Genomic DNA, 25063 nt, shown 5'->3' with positions numbered 1-25063 from the left:
TGTCTGCCAAATCGTATTGGTCCTTGACCAGAAGTCTGATACAACGTTCCGTTAATATGACGCGAATCTATCGTGAAATGGACAATTAACTCTAGTCGTCAGGCTTGTCGCGGAGAGCATTCGTCATTAGATTTGCTGAACGCGAACGTAATAGGTTTGTGGTAGATATAAATAGTGAATGCTCTGATCTCAATGTAGGGACGAAAATAACTTAGAGTTTCGTACGCTGCCAAAGGTTCTCTGTTGTACGGACTCCATTTTTACCTGCACTGCTCTGAGTTTCAGCGGAAAAAAGCCACAGGCTGACAGTGGTTTTCTGCAAATTGATAGAGGGCTCCTCCCGTTGTTTACTGACTTGCGTTGACCACTATAGCCAACAGAGCGTGCAGTACCGCGTGTACCAAGAGAACCGCTTACTTCAGATCTGCTTTTACTTCGTGAAATACTTTTTGTATGTCTGGGGTCCACCTCAGCGGCCACTAGCCAGTCTTGTTTTTTTCCGGCCAGTGCCGCTGTCAGTGGTGCATGAGCATTGGCTGCCCAAAGCAGGTGTCGACGGGAGAAATTTACTACCCCTAAAAATCTTCAAATTTCTTGGTAATCGGTTGGTCGACGTATTTCTTCGATAAGGATTATTTTATCCATCTGCTGATATCGTGTGACCCAAAAATGTCACCTGCTGCTGTCGGTAGGTGCAGTTCTCCTCGTTGGTAACTATTCCGTATTGCTTAATTCTTTCGAAAACGGATCTAACGTGTTCTACGTGCAACATTTTCATCTCTTAGAACATCTGTATTGCATCTAGGTACGCGAAACAACACTTTAAACCCTGTAGTACCTTTTCTACAAACCTCTGTCATCCCTGCGCCGCTGTTATAAGGTCGAAAGGCATTCGGACGTACTCGAACGACTCGAAAGGTATTATGACTGCCGTCGTTTGTATATCCGCCTCTGTGGGTGGTATCTGACGGTATGCCTTATAACAATCACACTAAAGACTTTGGATTCTGCGAGGACGTTAATACAAAAACTGAGGTTGAGTACCACGTAACGGTCTTGATCTGTGCTGAGGCTTAACTTCCGATAGTCACCACAAGGTCTCCAAGTACGATGCTTCTTTTTACTAAGCTTAGCTGTGACGCCCACAGGCTTTCGGAGCTATGTAGCTGACCTGATATTAACAAACTGCCGAATTCGGCCTTTGCCGCTATAATGCGATTTGGGACTTACCTTCTAGGTCGTTGTGATACAGACTGACCAGGTGTGATTATAATGCGGCGTTCTGTGTTATGTGACACCTTGAATGAAGTGCCCTTTCACGCCGTGACAACTCTTTGTGCATGCCGCCTTTGCTACGACGTATGCCTTAACCAAGCGTACCTATGACGACTTGATCATCTCTTTTAATCTGTACAGCACTGATATTCATCCCGATTCTCATATTACGCAGGACGTCAGAGTCTAATACAGCCTCTGACACCTCTGCTAGCATAAAATTTACAAGGGCATCTCTGTCGATGTTCTAAAAATGTGGTTCAAATGGCTCTGAGCACTATGGGACTTAACATCTATGGTCATCAGTCCTCTAGAACTTAGAACTACGTAAACCTAACTAACCTAAGGACGTCACAAAACACCCAGCCATCACGAGGCAGAGAAAATCCCTGACCCCGCCTGGAATCGAACCCGGAAATCCGGGCGTGCGAAGCGAGAACGCTACCGCACGACCACGAGCTTCGGGAGATGTTCTAAAACCACATCTATTTCGTAGGTGTTATAAGTCGCTATCGGCGACGCATATGCCGCCCTGAGGTGCACCTGTAAGGTTATGGTGGTTATCTGATGATCCTTGAATCCCAGTGCACTGACGTCTGACCCCGAAACCGTCTCGTATTTAATATATAAACTTTGTGAAGGAGTGGATGGCGTTGATAAGTTACTCACTGTCCTGGGTCCCTCGTCGGGCTCATCTCCCTCTTGAAGCCGCTTCTTTCGGTTCAGACGAGGCCTGCAGCGCCTACGTGCCGGCCACTGTCGCCGTTTGGTTACGCAAACCGTCTTCTACATCTCTTTGGCTTGTCGCCGAACCGTAGGGGTTACCAACACACCTTCTCCTAGTGGCTGCCGCTGTTAGTTCAAATGTTAGCTTTCTTTTCACCAGATGAGCTCTGAAACTTAATAGCAGCTTAACTTGTCGTTGTAAAGCGCTAAAAGTTCACGCAGATTACTGGCTAAATCCCCAAGCCGCCTCTTCCGTATAGCTACGGTCCCTTCAGAGCACAACCTTCAGCAGCCAGCAGCATACGTGCCGTATGCGTATTGCTGTTGTCGCGTAAACCTTGTCTGCTAACGTTATCAATGTCTGGACATCTTTTGCGCAGGTAACTACCGCCTCCTTGACAGAACCGGGCACCTGGGAGAGTCGAATCTACCGCAGTGTCATGTCTGGTAAGCCTTCTTCTGCGACGATGCCGCGTAGGTGTCGCCAGTACACGGTGGAGTCCTGTCACCCATCTGTTAATTCTCCCACACCGGTTGTATGCGTTGTTCAAGGGGTTTAGAAATTCTGTAGATCAATAACTTCTTTGAAAATGTATTCTGCCGTTCCGTCGCGGGCGTAAAGCAGTCGGCACACGGGCCGTGAATCCGAACGTTGAGCGTTGAGCCTGTCGAGTTTCTGACGTCGTAACGTGGAATAGCACGTTTGGCGGTGTTCCCGAGCAAGCGGCCCAATATCTAGCATGTGAGATATTCTTAACGTGCATTTGAACATTGACCAAAGAGGCAGCAGAACGCCACCTACGTTACATGCATGCCATCTCTCTTCGGTGCAGAGTTGTGAGGCTTTCAATTGAAGCCGGTTTGTATGCATGCAGTTTCTGAGCACCAGCAAACCGAGGACCTCTCCAAAACCCGTCGTTAATTGTACATTTCGTTGCAATAAAATGACGAGAAATGTCAAATGGCAAAACAATAACTGTAACTTGCGCATTATGCGAATAAGCCATTTGAAGGCAACGCCATGTTGAGGATCCATAAGAATCACATTATTCTTGCTACAGGCTGTTATAATTACATTTCAATTAGTGACATAGCAACGATTAAAGCTTTTAGGACATGTTCCTAGATACAGACTACTGTCACTCGTTGTCGCTTCAGCTACCACGGTCACAGGTTGGTCACGAGTTTTGTCATATATAGGTGGCTCGCGTCCCACTACATAGATAAATTTTTTTCTAACCTTGGCGTTTTTAATATGTTCTGATACTTTCGCATTAGTTTAATATAAATATATACTATAATATAAAATCTTATACCAAAATGTGCCCGCTCTTTTTGAAGAGTGATTCGCTTAAATTTCAGGACACGTTGCATTATTTTCAATAAGACATTTTGTCTTTTTTTATTTTATGTTTTGTACCTCACATGCTGTTGAGATTCTGCTGCTGGGTAGGAACTGTGTTCAACTGAGAATGACCTCAGAGTTTTACTAAAGAGTAAGAATGATAAAATAATGTTTGTCTTATATGGATAATTATTGTAAATTTTTCTCACAGTATGCGTAATAGAACTTTTATAAGCCGATGTCAATACTGACTGGCCACGGTACATTCCTCTTTACCTTATAAGACTGTCAAGGATCTTGAAGTTTTCGTTTATGTATGCTACAGAAAAAACGATCTGACTAGTATAAGGAAAAGTACGTTCTAATAGGCATATTACACAGTAGGAATTTTGCGCCTGTCCATCTCGTAAACAATTTCGCGCGCCAGATACAGCAGCCAACTACCACTGGAGAGCGCGTTGCGGTCGGGTACACCACGTTGGGGCCCAAGTGCCGTGTGCACAAGTGTCTGAGCATTGACCAGCACGTTGACTTCGGCACGCTCAACGTTGGCGTTCAGAACCACGGTCGGTGTGCTGACGGCTTAAGTACAGTATTACGTTTGCTCCTGTAGTAGCAGCTTTGCCGTCTAGTGCGTTTACAGCCACCACAATCCTCACGTGTTCATCAGTTATTTCATTTTGCTATAACGTCAGTTAAAGCATCGCGAACCAAAGTTCCTCCGGTTCTTCTGGCAGGAACTGCGGCGTTCGTACTTCCATCTGCGGTCCTCTCGCCGTTGCAGATCTGCCTCTAACTGCAGTCCGTGGGTTCATCGCTGGGCTGTTTTGCTCTTATATTGGAGATTGCAACTCCCTGATGTGTCTTTGTAGCTTGTCTTGAATGCCTACTAACTGTTTTTGCATATAAGTTAGGATCGTCCTCGCACCCGACGATACAGATCGACTCTGTATTTTCCTGTGTGTATTTCCGCTTGGTTGCTGGTTGCTGGGTCACCACTTTACAGTGCTCTACACATGTATACTACTGGCCATTAAAATTGCTACACCACGAAGATGACGTGCTACAGACGCATAATTTAACCGACAGGAAGAAGATGCTATTATGTGAAAATGATTAGCTTTTCAGACCATTCGCACAAGCTCGGCGCCGGTGGCGACACCGACAACGTGCTGACATGAGGAAAGTTTCCAACGGATTTCTCATACGCAAACACCAGTTGACCGGCGTTGCCTGGTGAAACGTTGTTGCGATGCCTCGTGTAAGGAGGAGAAATGAGTACCAGCACGTTTCCGACTTCGATAAAGGTGGGATTGTAGCATATCGCGATTTCCGCTTATCGTATCGCGACATTGCTGCTCGCGTTGGTCGAGATTCAATGAGTGTTAGCATAATATGGAATCGGTGGGTTCAAGAGGGTAATACGGAATGCCGTGCTGGATCCCAACCGTCTCGTATCTCTAGAAGTCGAGATGACAGGCATGGCTGTAACGGATCGTGCAGCCACGTCTCGATCCCCGAGTCAAAAGATGGGGACGTTTTGAAGACAACAACCATCTGCACGAACAGTTCGACGACGTCTACAGCAGCATGTCCTATCAGCTCGGAGACCATGGCTGCGGTTAGACTTGACGTTGCATCACAGACAGGACGCCTGCGATGGTGTACTCAACGACGAACCTGGGTGCACGAATGGCAAAACGTCTGTTTTTTCGGATGAATCCAGGTTCTGTTTACAGCATCATGATGATCGCATCCTTGTTTGGCGACATCGTGGTGAACGCACATTGGAAGCGTGTATTCGTCATCGCCATACTGGCGTATCACCCGGCGTGATGGTATGGGGAGCCATTGGTTACATGTCTCGGTCACCTCTTGTTCGCATTGACGGCATTCTGAACTGTGGACATTACATTTCAGGTGTGTGACGACCCGTGGCTCTACCCTTCACTCGATCCCTGCGAAACCCTACATTCCGGCAGGATAATGCACGACCGCATGTTTCAGGTCCTGTACGGGCCTTTCTCGATACAGAAAATGTTTGACCTCTGCCTTGGTCAGCACATTCTCCATATCTCTGACCAATTGAAAACATCTGGTCAATTGTGGCCGAACAACTGGCTCGTTACAACGCGCTAGTCCTTACACTTGATGAACTGTGGTATCGTGTTGAAGCTCCATGGGTAGCTGTACTTGTACACGCCATCCAAGCCCTGTTTGACTCAATGCCCAGGCGTATCAAGGCCGTTATTACGGCCATAGGTGGTTGTTCTGGGTACTGATTTCTCAGGATCTATGGACTCAAATTGCGTGGCAATGTAATCACGTGTCAGTTGTAGTGTAGTATATTTGTCCAATGTACACCCGTTTATTACCTGCATTTCTTCTTCGTGTAGCAATTTTAATGGCCAGTAGTGTAATTAATTTCGACACGTACTGTTTCAGGAAAGCTGTAACTTTTTTCGCAAAAGGCTGAATCAACATCATCAAGGAGCGAAGTGATTTAAAAACAAAGAAATACAAATGTAACAAAGAATAAACAACACTCTCCATTTTCTTTCACGGAATAAACAACAACGTGCGCGTTGGGCCCAATCTGTTGACGGCGATTCCCACAATCTCAAACTTAGGAATGTGTCAGAAATGTTTGGATTTCTCGACTTGGCACACAACGTTCTAGCGTCCACAGCTCCTCTCGCGCTCTCTAAATGACCGTATTTAAACTCAAATAACAACAGTGAACTACAAATAAAAAAATGTGAATCGATAAATAAATTCATAGCAACCAGAATCTCACCATTCAAAAGATTTCAAGCGGGAGAAAACAGAGAGGCTGCATTTCACTGACGTTGTTTAGTCACACAACATACGTGATAAGTTTCAGAATACAGTCCTTTTCAGATGTATCTGAGGAAATAGTCACATCTACATCGATCCAATGAAATACACCCACGGACTGATAGATGAAAAGCATCGATATTCTCTCATTCCAATTTACCACATACGTAGCTGCTAAGTTAGCCTCAAGTTTGATTTGCACGATCCACAGTCAGTTACAAAGAAATAAAATAGGAAGGAGTATAATTTTTCAAACAATGCTAGAAGATATATCTGCCTGCAACGTAGGTAGTGGAACTTACATTATGCGACAAAACATATTGCTCCGTGATATCAGTAAGTATAAAAACCTAACATTCAAATTTCTGGGGTTCCCAAGATTAAGAGTACGGAATGCCAGTCATCCTCTGGTTAAAGTGGTTTATTTTCCCATTTTCCCTTGCCTACCAAAACTTCCTTGACCACACAACTATATATACTTTTTCTAAATTACATTCTCCTAATGGGAAAGAAAAATGTGTCGGCAAGTAAGACATATACTACGCTGTCGCCAAGAAGAACGCCACTTACAACAGTCGCCGGAGTGCAGTAACATTTAGCGACATGATGGTCTAATAAATGAATTTTTAATAGTGATGTTTCAGGCAGCGGAAACGTTGACTTTCCGTCGCAATTTCTGTATGGTAATATCCTCATCTCCTCCACTGACACCAGTTTAATGAGTCAATGGTTGCGCCACCTCGCTTTCTGTGAATTTCGAGCTCCGTGAGTGACTCTGACCAACAAACACGGCGCTACAGCCATCCTGTGAAAGGATGTGAACGCGGACGTGGTTCCGAATAAAACCAATGACCTCTCAGAAATGATGGCACATCCATATAAAACTGTGATGGTTTTCGGCTACAACTGGCGCACCCAACACACCAATTTTTCTAACAAGCCATAGGTGCTCTCAAACAACTGCGTTTATTTATGATTTGGTTGTGAAGCTCTTGCAGAATTATGGCATTACAAGTCCGCCCGTTAACCAAACAACAGCCTTTATATAAATCTAAACATATTTCAGCACCTTTTGTGCCATACTAGAGACTATTCTTTATACAAGTCTTAATTCTTTTCAAGATTATTGGCTTACTTGGGACCATCAGTATGCTGCTGTATATTGGTAGCTTGTTATAGTTTCGATATATTCGTTCTGATCTGCGTTCTCATTTGTTGTTTAAATGCACACGCAAACGCTATATGGGTTTTCTGCAGAATTTTACTACCAGGTAACAGTTCTTCATTTTCCGAAACACAGTTTTTATGTTGCTGCAGTGTGTCCAGTCTATATTGATGTCCACGTCACATTTTTCAGGTAAGTCATAGTTAAACTTAGAAGACGTTGTAGTAGTCTGCTGCCAATACATGTGAGCAATACAGGACTGTAGTTTTGCGACTCAGCTTTCTTCCTTTTTCATGGATGGGTTTGAGACGCGTTCTTTTACAGTGACGGGGAAAATACGGTAAGTCTTCTCAAGGGGCCTGTGTTAAACCACGCTCAAGCTTAAACCCAGTTCTGTATAGAACGTGACGTGAAATCCGTGAGGCACTGAAGCGTTTTTGAGCCTCAGCGACTTCAGCTCCTACTCAGTGCGACTACTTTTGAGCTCTGTGCCACACGTCTTAGCAACACTACACCTACTGACAGATGCCAAGAGTTTATGACTTACAAGTACACCGAAGCGCCAAAGACATTGATATAGGCATGCGTATTCAAATACAAAGATATGTAAACAGGCAGAATACGGTGATGCCTAGACAAGACAACAAGTGTCTGGTGCAGAAACTAATTCATGTCGACAGGAGTGAGGTAAACAACCTCATGCGTATATTGAAATAGCTGGATGCACTTTAAGGCAACAGACAAGTGCCAGAAGGCTGGCGTAAAGCATGTGGCGTACAGGCCCATAGATTTAATAAATAAAAACAAGACCGCGCATATTGATTGTGATAGAAGCCGCCATTTTGCAGGGAATCAGGTTGTAAACATAGTTCGTTCGTTCATGTGTGAAAAATGCAGTTGCATACAAGACAAATAAACTGATAATGAAACAACTTCCAACAAATAATATCAGCAAAAACATTGAACTTCAAAGATTTGAAAAATATTAACAGTAAAGTGTCTGAAAGTAAAGCACTCATAGTAAAAGCTGACAAAGGAAATTCTTTAATCATAACGCATGAAAGAGAATATGTAGAGAAATCCTTGCAATTTTTCCATAGCACCAATATTACTGAAATACAGACAGATGCTACAGTCAAATTCCAAACTAAACTCCGAAAGCTACTACAGAACTGAAACTTTTTACTGAACAATTATGAAATACGTAACTGCAGAACAATGAATCCCTGGGAACCAAAACTGCGTGCGCAGCCAAAGGTTCATAAAGAAAATTGTCCCATTCCCCCAGTTGTTAACTCAAGAAACAGCCCTGCATACTGCATAAGCCGTAAATTAAACGACCTCATTACTAAATACTATTCATTTGAAAATAACTACACCATACATAACACACATGAACTCACAAGCTTAATTAAAGACATCCACATCCCACCAACAGCTAAATTAGCATCACTAGACATAGTCAACCTCTACACGAACATCCCTGTTAAAGAGACTATTAACATTATAAGAAACAATCTGCTTAAATATAAGAAAATTAGTGTTGCGGAGATCTGTGAGCTCATAGAAAGTCTTTCACTTATTCTAGAGCATAATTACTTTAGCTTCAACAACAAACTGTACCAACAGCATGATGGTTTGGCAATGGGAAGTAGCTTAGCTGGAATATTGGCTGACACTTAGATCAACCATATAGAACAAAAATTCTTTTCTGCCAACCAGCACATCTCAAACAAAATAATATACTACAGAAGATATGTTCATGCTACAATACTGCTTTTTGATGGTACAAGCAATGAAATAGATACATTAGCAGCAGATCTTAGGACAATGCACAAAAGTATTAAATTCACAGTTAAAGATGAAACTAATAAAAGCATTAACTTTCTTGACCTGAAAATTTGCAATAGTAACAATAAACATCAATTCAGTATTTACAAGAAACCTACCACCACAGATGTCAGTATTAGCAACTCATCTTGCCACCCCCTTCAACATAAAATGGCATCTTTCAGAACGATGCTACACCAAATTAAAAACGTACCAATGAGTGACACAGACCAACAAAATGAAATCAATATAATTAAAACAGTTGCTCATATTAATGAATATAAACCCTCAATAATAGAAAAACTCCACAACAAAATGCAGACAAAACCCACAGATCCACTTCACAGCAGTCACTTCAAGCCAAATCAGTGTGCCACCGAAGCCAAACCTAAATATGCTACTCTCCCATACATAGGCCCACTTTCATATCAAATAACAAACTTATTTAAAAAGAAGAAAAATATCAGAATCAGCTTGTCCACAAATAATAAATTACAACAAAAACTATTCCATGATGTAAACACCTCCAAGAGTCCCTACCGTAAATCAGGAATATACAAACTCAAATGCGATGCATGCCCAAAATTCTACATTGGACAGACAGGCAGCAGTTTTGAGATTAGATACAAAGATCATATTGATGCTCTATGACTTGGTAACTTGAACAAATCAGCATTTGCAGCCCATATTGCTGAAAAAAAAACATTCAGTGGGAAACATTGAGGACAACTTAAAAATTTTGCATCTAACAGAAAAAGGAGCCAATTTCCAAAAATTACTTTCCAGCCTCCAAAGCAAATAATATTAATACACCTATCTGCAGATCAAGTAGCAAATTTATATGTTACTATAATTCTAATGCTGCCAAATGTAATAAATTAATATACTATTTTACCTATACAGTTCTAAATATATAAAAAACTTTACAATTACATTAGCAATATCAGATTTTAATAAAAATTCTCTGTACTAATGTAAAAGGCAATACAGTTTTGTAAAAGAATATATGATCATTTCCAAACACAGGAGATCATCGTCAAATGTTGCTATATATCATAGGATCTGTGACACTCATATGTTTGTAAGCTCTTTGTATGTATCAAAACATGTGGTGCGTGGTTGAAATGATCTCAGCGGCAAATCTAAAGTGTACAGTGACAACTATTACGTGTGCAACAACGAGGATGTAGTGGGAATGCATTTACATCGATTGGACGAACGTTATGAAAACAATCACTCGAAACCGTCGTTTCACGTAAGTCACATGCAACGAAAATCTGTAACGCAACCATCTGTGTGTGGGGTGTTTGTAATTACGTTTTATTTATATGTTAGGACAATTAATCTATAAAAACACACCAAATGTCAGAAAGAAAACGTGTAAACCGTCTGACGATGAATCGCAAAGATTCGAAACCGGTAACGGTTTCCTTTGAATGAAGGAACTCAAAGTAAGTTTGTGACCGGTTGCTGTCCTAACACCATTAACTTAACATGTGTTGTCAGGTGGTGTTTATATTCGTAAATCGTCAAATATTTGATCAAATGTTGCAAACTCAACCACTTTCATAGGAGCTATCATTGTTAAAAACTAACGTGTGAATGAAATTCCTACGGCATTTAAAGTGATATGGGTTATTACAATTAATCATACCAAAATTCGAGTGTAGACAATACTGTGCTAAACAAAAGTAAGGGTGCAATGTACACAGTAGTCGGCAAAATGCAAACAGGACCTGACAGCAAAACTACGTGAATTAAATAATAATCGTACTTTCTGCTACTTTAAAAGTGTCAGGTAATTATCTAATGCAAATAACTCGATGTAAACTCGCTCCACCTTGTCAGGAAAGACCCTTACATTCTTAAATTTCGCGTCTCTATGCAGACGTACTTCGGAAATTAGGAAACTTCATTCATTTAAGTATACTTTTAAAATAGACACGAACACTCAGTACCTTTTTAGACAAACATGTCTTTAATTTGTGATTCAAGTTGCTATTGTTGCGTCTCATATACATCATATCACTACCCCAGTACTAGGATTCATCCCTGCAAATTGCGGCGATCAGCTGCTTCAACTGGGGGACAGTTGCCTCGCTTCTCCGCTACGGTGTGGTAGGGGCTTGAACATGCTGCCGCATCCATCTTGACTCATACAGAAATAACATGTCGAGAAACCTCAGGGGCAATAGCACTCTTTACCTTGCTAGGTAGCTGACGACTTCCAGGTACCCGAGTTAACTAACAGTTGACCTCCCTTCTTTTCACGCTGTTAGTTCTTCCCTCTTCATTATTCGGAAGTAAAATCTGTCATCTATCTTTCTTCTCTATCCAAGTTAAAAAAAGAGAGCTAAAAGGGGATCAATTGAAACTACAGACGTACTAACTGAATAGATGAGCAACCCCTCATAGACTACATTTATATACTACAAAAGATAACATTGCAAAACAAGTACAGAACGTAGGCTACAAGATTAAAAATCATCATCCATACAGGCAGCAGAAGACCCCATAAACTACGTACTGAAACTTTTTATACATATTATGAAACACACAGGAATTACATATGCATATATACAGAGAAAACAATCTTCTGTATTTCTTTATTTAGCAAGCTTGCAGCTGACGCATAGGAAGAGGACGGCGCCAAACCAAGTAAGTGGACACAATTAGAACAAACAGCAGGCAATCTTCCTGAGACGAATAGATTAAACTTTATTAGCAACAACTGGTAGATGGTCTGCGAGTGGTTGTAAGCAGTGATGACAGTTTTGGATCGATCAGAAAAGTCTACCACTCGTATATCATGAGAGGGAATAGGAAGGTAACAGGCGACATGACAGTCAGCCATACATTGAGGGTTTAGTGGGCAAGGTATTTACACCAAAGCAATATTATTAATTGTATTTTGATGCAGAAATGTTACCCATATAGCTAATGAACACAAAATATGAATCTCACATATGACTCAGACAATAATAAGTACTGAGATACATATGCATAAATCACATGAGAAATGTTTGTTATATTCATAGTGTTTACATGTTGAAGCAGCAGAGTCTATAATCAGCTACAAGCAAATTAAAGTAAGACGATTTGTTTGGCTGTTTTTCTGCGTTATCACGATCTAGGATAGCTTCAATTCTCTCAAAAGACCTGTGAAACTTGAGTGAATGTCTAGTTATGCTACGAAATGAAATGAAAATAAATCCTGAAACATAAAATGAGAGCATTCCTCATAACATTTCTATTTTCAATACGTAGACGTATGCATCATAAACGCTAATAAAAATAATTCTGAAGAGAATTTAAGACAAGGTGGAGGATGTACTGAGTGAAGATCAGTTTGGTTTCAGTAGGGGATTGGGAACATGAGAGGCGATTCTGGTGCCGGGACTCCTTTTTGAAAAGCAATTACAGAAAAGTAAACCAACTTACATTGCCTTTGTAGGCATGGAAAAAACATTTGATAACGTTATCTGGTTGGAGATGTTGATAGTGCTGATAAAAAGTGGAATCAAGTACAAAGACTTCCATGTGATACTTAGTTTCTATAAGGATGAGATGGCGCTGATTAGGAACTGTCATAAGGAACAAGAAGCATATATTAGAAAAGCGGTAAGACAAGGATGTACTCTCTCTCCTCTTATATTCAATGCTTACATCCAGAAAGCTACAGACCAAGTTCGAGAACTACTGAGGTGGGGATCAAAATTGATGGGCAGAAGATATACTTGCTACGTTATGCAGATGACATTGCTATAGTCACGGAGTCAAAAGTAGAGGAAGTCCTCCGAACAATGGAAAAAATTCTGTGCCATCAGTATGGAATTAGAATCAACAAGAAAAGACTAAACTGACGATGTGCAGTACAAGAGCAGAATAAGAACCTCTTAGAATAAGAACTGGAAGAGAGGAGCTGGAAGTTACAGACGAATCTACTTACCTGGGAAGCAAAATCACAAGAGATGGTAGAAGGCGGAAAGAAATTGCGAGCAGCATACAAAATGGCAAAATAGCATTTAATCCGAGGAGGAACTTACTCACCAGCAACAACATCAGTCTGAAAATAAAGAAACGTATCACGAAAGGTTTCGCTTGGAGTGTAGCCCTATACGGATGTGGTACTTGGACTATTGGAAGAGAACATGGAAGACGGCTAGAGGCCCTGGAGATGTGGTGCTATAGAAGGATGATGAAGATCAGGTGGAGAACAAATGAAGAGGTGCTTAGAAGAGTAGAGGAAACAAGATCTCTGTGGAGGCACATCCAAACAAGAAGAGACAAACTTGTAGGGAACATCCTACGACACAACAACATCATAGCAGAAGGATATGTTGAGAGAAGGAATCGGCGGGGTCGACCAAGGATGTCATACATGCAACAGATCATGAATGACGTTGGATGTTACACATATGTGGAAACGAAGAGGAAGGCAGACAGAAGTGAGGAATGGCGCTGTGCTGCAAACCAACCACAGAGTTGAAAACTAAAAGAAAAAAAAAGACGTAAGATAGCGATGCATCGATCGCTGTTATTGACTTGAATGAAACTAAGCGATGACGAAGATAAGTGACGCCTCATGCGTAACGACAAAACATTAACAGGTGGCGCAAGAGCGCACCGACCGATGAGTCAACGTTAGGAACACTAGTCGCGCCAAGAGACAATTCAAATCAAAGCCCTGTAGTCACCATAGCAGTAACAAAGACTTTGTAATTACTGTATTATTGCATCATGTTCAATGTAACATTTTGCATATTGCAAAAGCATGTTACATCTACGTATGAATTTTATGTAAGGACATTTATATGCTAGTGTAATTTAAGGTGCCGCTTGGGGTAGCCGCGCGGTCAAAGGTGCATTGTCACGTGCCGCGCGGCTCCCCCCGTGGGAGGTTCGAGTCCTCCCTCGGGCATGGATGTCTGTGTTTTCCTTAGTGTAAGTTAGTTTAAGTTAGATTAAATGGTGTGTAAGCTTAGGGACCGATGACCTCAGTCGTTTGGTCCCATAGGATCTTACCACAGATTTCCTAATTTTTAATTTAGAGTATATATATATATATATATATATATATATATATATATATATATATATATATATATATATATATATATATATATATATGAATTATGTGAAAGTAATCAATACATATGGCCGGCCTAGTGCTGGCGTAAGTAAAAAAAAAATGTGAGTGTACTTAGATGAAAGTGGAAGGCACTGCGCCGATGTTAGATGAAAAAAATGTGGGTGTTATTAGCTAAAAGTATACGGCACTGCGCTGATATTAGATGAAAAACGTGTGTTGGGTAAAGATGGACATCATTGCGCCGAACAACCTATATTGTTTAGTACCTATAATATATAAACATCAATAAGTGTAGTGAGTGTTTATGAGTGGATTTAATGGCCCATGTGCCGATGTTTACTGTTGAATAACAAGACTACAGAAAGTTTAAAGGACAGCTATTTGCTCAAAATCATCAATGATATTTTGCAGTAAGAAGTTCCTGGTGCAATGCGTGTTTACGTAAGGTTCAAAATGGCTCTGAGCACTATGGGTTTTAACGTTTGAGGTCATCAGTCCCCTAGAACTTAGAACTACTTAAACCTAACTAACCTAAGGGCATCACACACGTCCATGCCTGAGGCAGCATTCGAACATGGTTAGCATTACTAAATCAATGATTTTGGTTAGTAAGGATGATATTTTTGAAACAACAATTTCCTCGCTTTTTCTGAAGAATTTCCATGAATGAGAGAGTAGGAAAGTTACTGACTGATTCGAAACTTCAATTTTTTCTAAAATTTGTGGCCAAATTTTCTCATTTCAAAACTTGTCAGTTGTCTACGAGAACAGGTCAATTTTGGAAATCAAAGAAGGAAGTTGATGTGTTATTTCCCTGCTGTGGCCGCGAGAATTTTGTCTTGCCACAAGCTCCCCTTGATGCAGCTTGATATACGTGAAGTAACATATAGCACCAAAGTGGGGATAGGCAAAAGCAACAAATGGTACAGGATGTACTTTGATGAAAAAAAAATTTATTATGTAAAAATGAATGGATGATAACGGGGAAGAAATGGCTTTAAATATTTTTGTTATTTACTCTTTCAGTACGAACATTGTTGTAGAACCCCTTATTTACGTGTGGTAATAAAAATTCATTTAGACAGAATTAAGCACATTTAAAATTACGTGAACCTTAGCAACCCTCTCATGCTGATAAATTCAAACTAACTGATTAATAACATTTATGACTTTGAAAGTTATATAAATTAAATTTTTTACATATTTCGGCCTTGGCACATATTTTCTAGATGCAGTGGGTTTTTAAATATTTACTGAATTCTTTCCCGGCATTAAATTTTTTACATATTTCGGCCTTGACACATATTTTCTAGATGCAGTGGGTTTTTAAATATTTACTGAATTCTTTCCCGGCATTAGCTATGGAACACAAGACTGTCTCCGTTAGCATAAAATGGTTAAACATTGCCAAGCCGACCAGAACGTTTAATTATCATTGACAAAACACACTTCACTATACGTTTAAGTTATTTGCTTTAGAATTTTAAAGAACCAACAGATTAACAACTTCAACGTTAATTATCCGCCTATGAATGCACAAATGTAAAACCAGCAATAAATTCAGGCAGCCTCAGGATCGCTGTGAAAGAAAAATATTTCGTAATTCACTGCTAGTTTTAACTGCTCCAGATTTACGGGTTTTGTTAATTTCGTAGCGGAACAATTTTTTAAATGTGCCGCCGCTGCAAATCGTTCGGTCGCGGCACAGCCCAGCAACACCAACGATAATCACTAAAAGTGCTGAAAATTCTTTAAAAAAATATTATAGATGACATGGGCAAGCTAATTTACATTAGTACTACACAATTTTGATAAACTATATTGTATTTAGACTATAACAATAATTAAAATTACACACCTTTATAATTTCTCCTCTAATGGCGGCTAAAGATAGATAGAGACAAACGAAGTCTACTCATTCATATAATGCTACGTCACAGGTTCCTTTCTCTCTCAGCTCTCTGTGTATTACTCCAAACACTAGGCAAAATGTTTCTAAATCCCTTGATAAATACTACAGGGTGAACAGATTTCTTCTCCGTTCTCCAGATCTTTGGCCTCAATCGCGGCGTGCACCTTCTCCTCTATTGTTTGATTAAGGTAGGTGTCTTTTGCCTCTAACCAGTCCGTAAATTCCTTTTTAATTTTGTTCGCCTGTTCGGACATTTTCTGCTCTATTGCTAGACTTGCGTCAATTTCTAACTTTTCCATCCTGTTAGCCAGTACACTGATTTCATCTACGGTACTGGCGTTAGCCACCTGGACATTATCTACTCTTTCGCTCAGTTCTTTCACCGCTTTGGGTATGGTTTCATAGTTTTGTCTCAAACTAACAATCTCACTTTGCATAGCTTCCAAAGATTACGTTAACTGCAAGTCCCTCTCATGCTGGCATCGATCACGCTCTGCTTGTTCATGCATAAACGTATCTTGGAAACTGAGCATGCGCTCGAACATAACTCTTAATGATTGCACTTCTGACACCTCACCACTCTCTGGTCCGTGTCTAGTGCGTGTGGGTGGCACAGTATTTATGCTTTCAACTGAATCACTGGCTGGTAGTGGCAACATTTCTTGCCCTTCTGCCCCCAGATTCTCACATTGTACTTCCTGAACTACGCCACTAACATTACTTTGTGCCCCACTTTCTAACTCGGTATCACTGCTTGCTAACTGTTATTCATTATCCATGTTTATATTTTTCTGACTACGCAGTCTAACCATAGTCAACAAAAGAAACAAAACTCAACTAATTCTCTTAACACTCAGGTTTCACTCACATAATCACACAAGAAATGGTCATTTGTTGAAATACACTTATTATATACTATGATGACTAACTGCTTAAACGTCCTGTTATTTAAGAAAAACACTAACAACAAGCACACCACTAATGATCCGAGAACACCGCACTGAGGCTACTTTATTACCCACAGGACAACTACACTGTAGCTTTACCTTTTGGTGATCTATCTTGTGTGCAGCTGCCCCCTGGTATTGTGGTAGGTAATTAAATTTCTGATATAATGAGCTCTCTTCTTCAGCTTGCCTCTGGGTATATAGTGTACAGGTATTACCACACATTATTGGTTAGGTAATACATACAATACATGAAAAAATTATTAATTGTTCTCCAACAAAGGTCGTCTACAATAATTGCCTAATTATCTCATGGGTATTTTGCGGTCACTGCTTATTCAGGCCTCACGTTGGGCGCCAGTTTGATGGAAAAAAATATATATTTACTATGTAAAAGTGAATGGATGAAAATGGGGAAGAAATGGCTTTAAATATTTTTGTTCTTTACTCCTTCAGTACGAACTTTGTTGTAGAACCCCTTATTTACGTGTGGTAATAAAAATTCATTTAGACAGAATTAAGCACATTTAAAATTACGTGAGCCTTACCAACCCTCTCATGCTTATAAATTCAAACTAACTGATTAATAACATTTACGACTTTGAAAGTTATTTAAATTAAAGTTTTTACGTATTTCGGCCTTGGCACATATTTTCTAGAGTAGTGGGTTTTTAAATATTTACTGAATTCTTTCCCGGCGTTAGCTATGGAATTCAAGACTGTCTCTGTTAGCATAAAATGGCTAAATATTTCCAAGCCGACCTGAACGTTTAATTGTCATTGACAAAACACACTTCACTATACGTTTAAGTTATTTGCTTTAGAATTTTGAAGAACCAACAGATTAACAACTTCAACGTTAATTATCCGCCTATGAATGCACAAATGTAAAACCAGCAATAAATTCAGACAGCCTCAGGATCGCTGCAAAACAAAAATATTTCGTAATTCACTGCTAATTTTAACTGCTCCAGATTTACGGGTTTGGTTTATTTTATAGCTGAACAATTTTTTAAATGTGGCGCCGCTGCAAATCGTTGGGTCGCGGCACAGCCCAGCAACACCGACGATAATCGCTAAAAGTGCTGAAAATTCTTTAAAGAAATATTATAGATGACATGGACAAGCTAATTTACATTAGTACTACAAAATTTTGATAAACTATATTGTATTTAGACCATAACAATAATTTAAATTACACACCTTTATAATTTCTCCTCTAATGGCGGCAAAAGATAGATAGAGACAAACGAAGTCTACTCATTCATATAATGCTACGTCACAGGTTCCTTTCTCTCTTAGCTCTCGAGGAAGACGCCAAAGAGTGCACATTATGTAGTGCTGTTTAAAGTATTGCTGATAATAAATATCTCTTTGTAATCTTACAACATTATTTTCCTCTGTGGCTATATTTTACATTTTTTCATCGCAGATAGTAACATATTTCGTAATTACATTATGAGTGTAGAAATATTACAATCATAAATACATCGAGAATATTATTGCAGAAAATATTACAATAATAACCAACGTCCTTTATACAAAATTAAATAATATTTTTTGTTAAACAATTACAGTACATACGAATTGCTTCATAGCGGCGTAAACAGTACAATTAAATGTCATTTCATTTTATTAACAGTGTGTGTGCTGCCAGGGAACGTTACAGTACCACCGAATGTATGTCTGTTATTACTTTTAGAAATTGATAATTTAATAAAGTTTACAGAGCTATTCTCCTCTACTTCGGTATTTGGGCGACGACGCCGATGTCTTTAGTGGTTGTGTTTCACGTCACTAAGACGCCATCCGCATAGCGTTTGTAGTAGACGACTTATAGCTTTACAGTCCTGTCTCTGATTCGGTTATCCTGCAGTGACAACAGCCCGTTTGTCGTCTCTCGATATGCTGCTCCCCCTTTGCTTCATTGCGCACAGCTTACGTCACACAGATCCTGTGGGAAGTACCTTTTTTTTAAAATTTAAATGGCTTGTCATTATTATACCTTTGTTTAGACCTTTTTAAAACTGTATTTTTGATTATGTTCATTTGCTTTATGCCTTGGCCTTCTTCCGTCCAGATTCTTAGATCCATTCATAGTAATCCCCTTTGCCACTAATTATTTTATCTTTTGACATGTTAACTTAATTGTACTGAATATGTCACAGACGTTTATTTGTTAGCAGCTACCTTTTATAATTTAAATTGATATTTCTCGCTGGATCCATGCAAGAAATCTACCTTTTTCTCCAAGTTCATTGCAGTTCAGTAACATGCAGAACCTCTTTGATTGTATATCTGATTGCGTATCAAGCCACAGCAAACTGCTTTCGGCAGCAACATCTAGCGGGCATGCCTCAATGTGCTACTTGTACCGCAGTAGCAAGCACAGTACGCCAGCGACGACCCGACGTTACAGTCATGAGTGTTAACCATTTATCGTGACTTTACTCTATGAGACGATGCCATTTATACTTAGATAATTTATTTGTTTACTCAGTCATTGAGGCACTTATGTTTGCTGCTTAAATTTTAATTAACAATCAGCATTGGCGGCCGAAGACTTCCGGCGTAACAAGTCACCCTCATTCTGCCAACGCCTTTGTCATAGAGGGCGGAAGAGCGGACAGAGGTTCAGGGCACTGTCTTGTCCTTGGGGTGGGAAACTGCCCCTAAAGGCAGAAGAATCGGCAATGATCATTGGCATGAGGATGCAGAAGGCAACGGAAACCACTGCATTAAAGACACGTAACATGTATCCCAAGGACAAGTTGGCTGTAATTGAAAAGTGTCATGACGATCTCTCCGTTGGCAAAAGATTCCGGAGTAGTCCCACACATGGATCTTCGGGAGGGAACTGCCAAGGGGGAGGTGACGATGAGAAAAAGACTGAATAACCAACGAATTGAAAATGATCTACGAGTCGGGGCGTGGAATGTCAGATGTTTGAACGTGAAGCCAGAAAATCCGAAAAGGGAAATGCAAAGGCTGAATCTAGATACATCAAGGATCAGTGAAGTGTAATGGAAAGAAGACAAGCATTTCTTGTCAGATGAGTATAGGACAATATCAACAGCAGCAGAAAATTGTATAACGGGAATAGGATTCTTTAAAAATAATTTAGGGCAGAGAGTTTGTTACTGTGAACAGTTCAATGATAGCTTTGTTCTTATCAGAATCGACTGCAAACCAACAACGATTCTACAGGTACACATGTCGACGTCGCAAGCTGACGATAAAGAGACTGATCAAGTATATGAGGATATTGAAACGGCAGCACAGTATGTAAAGGGAAATTGGCGAATGAAATGTAGTTGTAGGGGAAGAAGTAGAAGAAAAGGTTATAGGAGAATATGGGCTTTGGACAAGGACTGAGAGAGGAGAAAGACTAATTTAGTTCTGTAATAAACTTCAGCTAGTAGTAGCGAATACTCTGTTCAAGAATCACAACAGGATGAGGTATATTTGAACAGGCCACCTGATACGGAAGATTTCAGTTAGACAGAGATTCCGAAATCAAATACTGGATTGTAAGGCGTACCCAGGAACAAATATAGACTCAGATCACAATATAGTAGCGACGAAGCGTGGACTGAAGTTTAAGACGTTTGTCAGGACGAATCGATACGCAAAGACGTAGGATATAGAAACACTAAAGAATGACGCGATACGGTTGAAGTTATCTAAGGCTATAGACGCAGCAATAAGGAATTGCTCAGTAGACAGTACCGTTGAAGAGGAATGGACATCTCTAAAAAGAGCCATCACAAAAGTTGGGACGGAAAACATAGTACAATGAACGTAACTGCGAAGAAACTATGGGTAGCAGAAGAAAAACTTCAGCTGATCGATGAAAGGAGGAACTACAAAATTTCTTCAGAAAACTCAGGAATATAGAAATAGATGTCGCTGAGTAAATAAGTAGGAAGTGCACGGAAGCTATGACGAAATGGCTGCTGGAAAATGTGAAAACATCGAAGTAGGAACGATTGTAGGAAGGACTGACTCAGCATACAGGAAAGTCAAAACAATCTTCGGTGACATTAAAAGCAAGGGTGATAAGACTACAACGGCAATTCCACTGTTAAATGCAGATGAGAGAGCGGATGAGTGGAAAGAATAAATTCAAAGCCTCTATGAGGGGGAAGATATCTCTGATGTGACAGAAGAACAAACAGGAGTCGATTTAGAAGAGATAGCGGATCCAGTACTAGAATAAGAATTTAAAAGCGCTTTGAAGGACTTAAGATCAAATAAGGCAGAAGGAATGGATAATATTCCGTCAGAATCTCTTAGATAATTGGAGTTAGAGGAAACACAACGACGATTTACGTTGGTGTGTGGAATGTATGAGTCTGGCGACATACCATCTGACTTTCCAAAAATCATCATTGACACAATTCCGAAGACGTCAACAGCTGACAAGTGCGAGAACTGTAGCACAGACAACTTAACAGCTCATGCATCTAAGTTGCTGGCAAGAATAATGTACATAAGAATGGAAAGAAAATTGAGGATGCGCTTTATGACGATCATTTTAGCTTTAGGAAAGGTGAAGCCACGAGAGAGGCAGTCCTGACGCTGTCGTTAATAATGGAAGCAAGACTAGAGAAAAATCAAGACACGTTCCCAGGATTTGTCGATCTGGAAATAGTGTTCGACAATGTAAAATGTTGGAAGATGTTCGACATTCTGAGAAAAGTAGGGGTAAGCTATAATGAGAGATACAAATGTACAACAGCAAAAAGGGAATAATAGGAGTGCACGGCCAAGACCGAAGTGCTGGTATTAAAAAGGTTATAAGATAAGGATGTAGCCTTTCGCCCCTACTGTTCAATCTGTACATCGAGGATGTAATGACGGAAATAAATGAAAGGTTCAGGAGTGGACTTAAAATCAAAGGGGAAAGGATATAAATGATGCCATTCGCTGATGGCATTTCTATCTTGATTGAAAATGAAGAAGAATTACATGATCTGCTGAACGGAATGAACAGTATAATGAATATATGGCATGGATTGTGAGTAAATCGAAGAAAGGCGAAGGTAATGAAACATAGTAGAAATGAGAACAACGAGAAACTTAACATCAGGATTGATGGCCTCGAAGTAGATGAAGTTAAGGAATTCTGCAACGTAGGCAGTAAAACAGTAAAATAACGAACTACAGACTGAGCAAGGAGGACATCAAAAACAGACTAGCAGTGTCAAAAAGGGCATTCCTGCCCAAAAGAAGTGTACTAATATAAAAAATCGCCCTTCATTTGAGGAACAAATTTCTGAGAATGTACGTCTGAAGTACAGCATTTTATGTTAGTGAAACGTGAACTGTGGGAAAACCGGAACAGAAGAGAACAGAGACATTTGAGATGGGGTCCTATTGAAAATTAAGTGAACTGATAAGGTGAGGAATGAGGAATTTCTGCGCAGAATCGGAGAGGAAAGGAACACGTGGAAAACACCGATAAGGAGAAGGGACACGATGACGGGACATCTGTTAAGACAAGAGGGAATGACTTCCATGGTACTAGAGGAACCTGTAGAGGGCAAAAACTGTAGAGGAAGTCAGACTGGAAAATATCCAGCAAATAATTTAGGATGTGGGTTGCAAGTGCTACTCAGATGAAGAGGTTAGCACAGAGAGAAATTGGTGGCGGGCTGCATCAAAGCAGTCAGAACACTACTGACCAGAAAAGAAATGTTTGTTAACCTTCCATAAAACACTGAAGAGCCAAAGAAACTGGTACACTTGCCTAATATCGTGTAGGGCATCCGAGATCACTCAGAAGCTACGCAAAACGATCTGCAATTGACTCGACTAATGTCTGAAGTAGTGCTGGAGGTAATTCACACCATGAATCCTTCAGGGCTGTCCATCAATCTGTCATAACGTGACGGAGGTGGAGATCTCTTCTAAACAGCATGTTTTCAGGCATCTCAGATATGCTCAGTGATCATATCTGGGGAGTTTGGTGTCCAGCGGAAGTGTTTAAACTCAGGAATTGCGGACGTGCGGAGAGTCGCGTTGTTCTGCTGGAATTGCCCAAGTCCCTCGGAATGCACAATGGACACGAGTGGATGCAGGTGATCAGAGAGGATGCTTACGGATTTGTCACCTATAACGTCGTATCTAGATATATCATGGGTCCCATACCACTCCAACTGCATACTCCCCACACCATTATAGGGCCTAGACCAGGTTGAACAGTCTCCTGCTTACATGGAACGTCCATGAATTCATGAGTTTGTCGCCATACCCGTATACGTCCATCCTCTTGATACAATTTGAAACGAGACTAGTCCGATCAAGCAGCATGTTTCCAGTCATCAACAGTCCGATGTCGGCGTTGACGGACCAAGTCGAGTGCAGGTGTGGGCCTTCGGCTCCGAAAGCCCACATCGATGATGTTTCGTTGAATGGTTCGCACGCTGACACTTGTTTGGCACAGCATTGAAGTCTGCATCAATCTGCGGAATGGTTGTACTTCTGTCACGTTGAACATACCTCTTCAGTCGTCGTTGATCCCGTTCTTGCAGGATCGTTTTCCGGCCGCAGCGATGTCGTAGATTTAATGTTTTACCGGATTCCTAATGTTCACGGTGCTCTCGTCAAATGGTCGTACGAGAAAATCCCCACTTCGTTGCTACCTGGGAGCTGCTGTGTACCATCGCTTGTTTACCGATTATAACACCACGTTCAAACTCACTGAAAGCTTTATAACCTGTCATTGTAGCAGCAGTAACAGTTACAACAACTGCGCCAGATGCTTGTTGTCTTATACAATTGTTGCCGACCGCAGCTCCGTACTGTACCTGTTTGCGTCTCTGTGCGTTTGAATACTCATGCCTGTACCAGTTTATTTTGCGCTTTAGTATATGTATATTAGGGTACAGTTTGTAATATTTGATTGCCTACTCGTACGTACGTTTACTTCTTAAAATCCCCTTTTCTCCTCTCAGATTAATCTGAGGATGAACATCACGTTTCATACTGGTAAATGAATGAAATATATTTGTAATCACGAATTTTTGTAGTATCCTCTGAGTTTCGGTTATTGTCGCCTTTATAATGACAATGTCACACGTAATAAGTGAGTTCTACCGTAAATTTCAGTTCATAATAGCGACTTTCCATGTGTACATGAATCAAGAGGACCTGAAATGAATCCTCTGATTATAACATGTGTATAGGCAGGGGTCCACTCTGTTGCAAATACTGTTCAGTCTATACATTGAAAAATTGTAGAGGGAAAGAAAAGTAAGGTTCAATAAAGAAATTAATATTCATAGAGAAGGATATAAAAGCTCTGCGAGGATGAAGAAGAACTACAGGATCTTTTGAATGGAATGTGATTACACACAATGGACTGAGAGTAAATCGAAGAAAGAAGAAAGTAATGAGAAGCAGCGTAAAATAGAACAGCGTGGAGCCTGATAATCTCGAAATAGATGTTTTTAAGGAATTCTGCCACGATGACGGTCGTAGAAAGGAGAACCTAAAATCAAATGTTTCAGATGGCTCTGACACTATGGGTCTTAACATCTGAGGTCAAGAGTCCCCTAGACTTAGAACTACTTAAACCTAACTAACCTAAGGACATCCATGCCCGAGGCAGGATTCGAAACTGCGACCGCAGTTGCAGCGCGGTTCCGGACTGAAGCCCCTTGAACCGCAGGGCCAAAGCGGCCGGCTCCATACAGACAGGCGCCCGGCTCAATAAAGACAGTCGTATAGAAATTCTATCCATAGTTAGAACTGGAGAGAATCACGATTGCTTAAGTGGCATCTGGTGACGGATTTAGGCAGCTAACTCGGCAGGTGAATCATCAAGTTCTGTTGTACGGTAGATCCACAGCCGTGGCGAGGCGTGCACGAATCCTAGGTGCTACATAGGGGCGAGGACCATGGGGGCGGCGTGGCTATATTCCACTCT

Source organism: Schistocerca gregaria, chromosome 8 (assembly GCF_023897955.1).
Source record: "Schistocerca gregaria isolate iqSchGreg1 chromosome 8, iqSchGreg1.2, whole genome shotgun sequence".
Classification (NCBI taxonomy): Eukaryota; Metazoa; Arthropoda; class Insecta; order Orthoptera; family Acrididae; genus Schistocerca; species Schistocerca gregaria.
The sequence above is the reverse complement of the archived record's forward strand: the minus strand, read 5'-3'. Positions refer to the sequence as shown.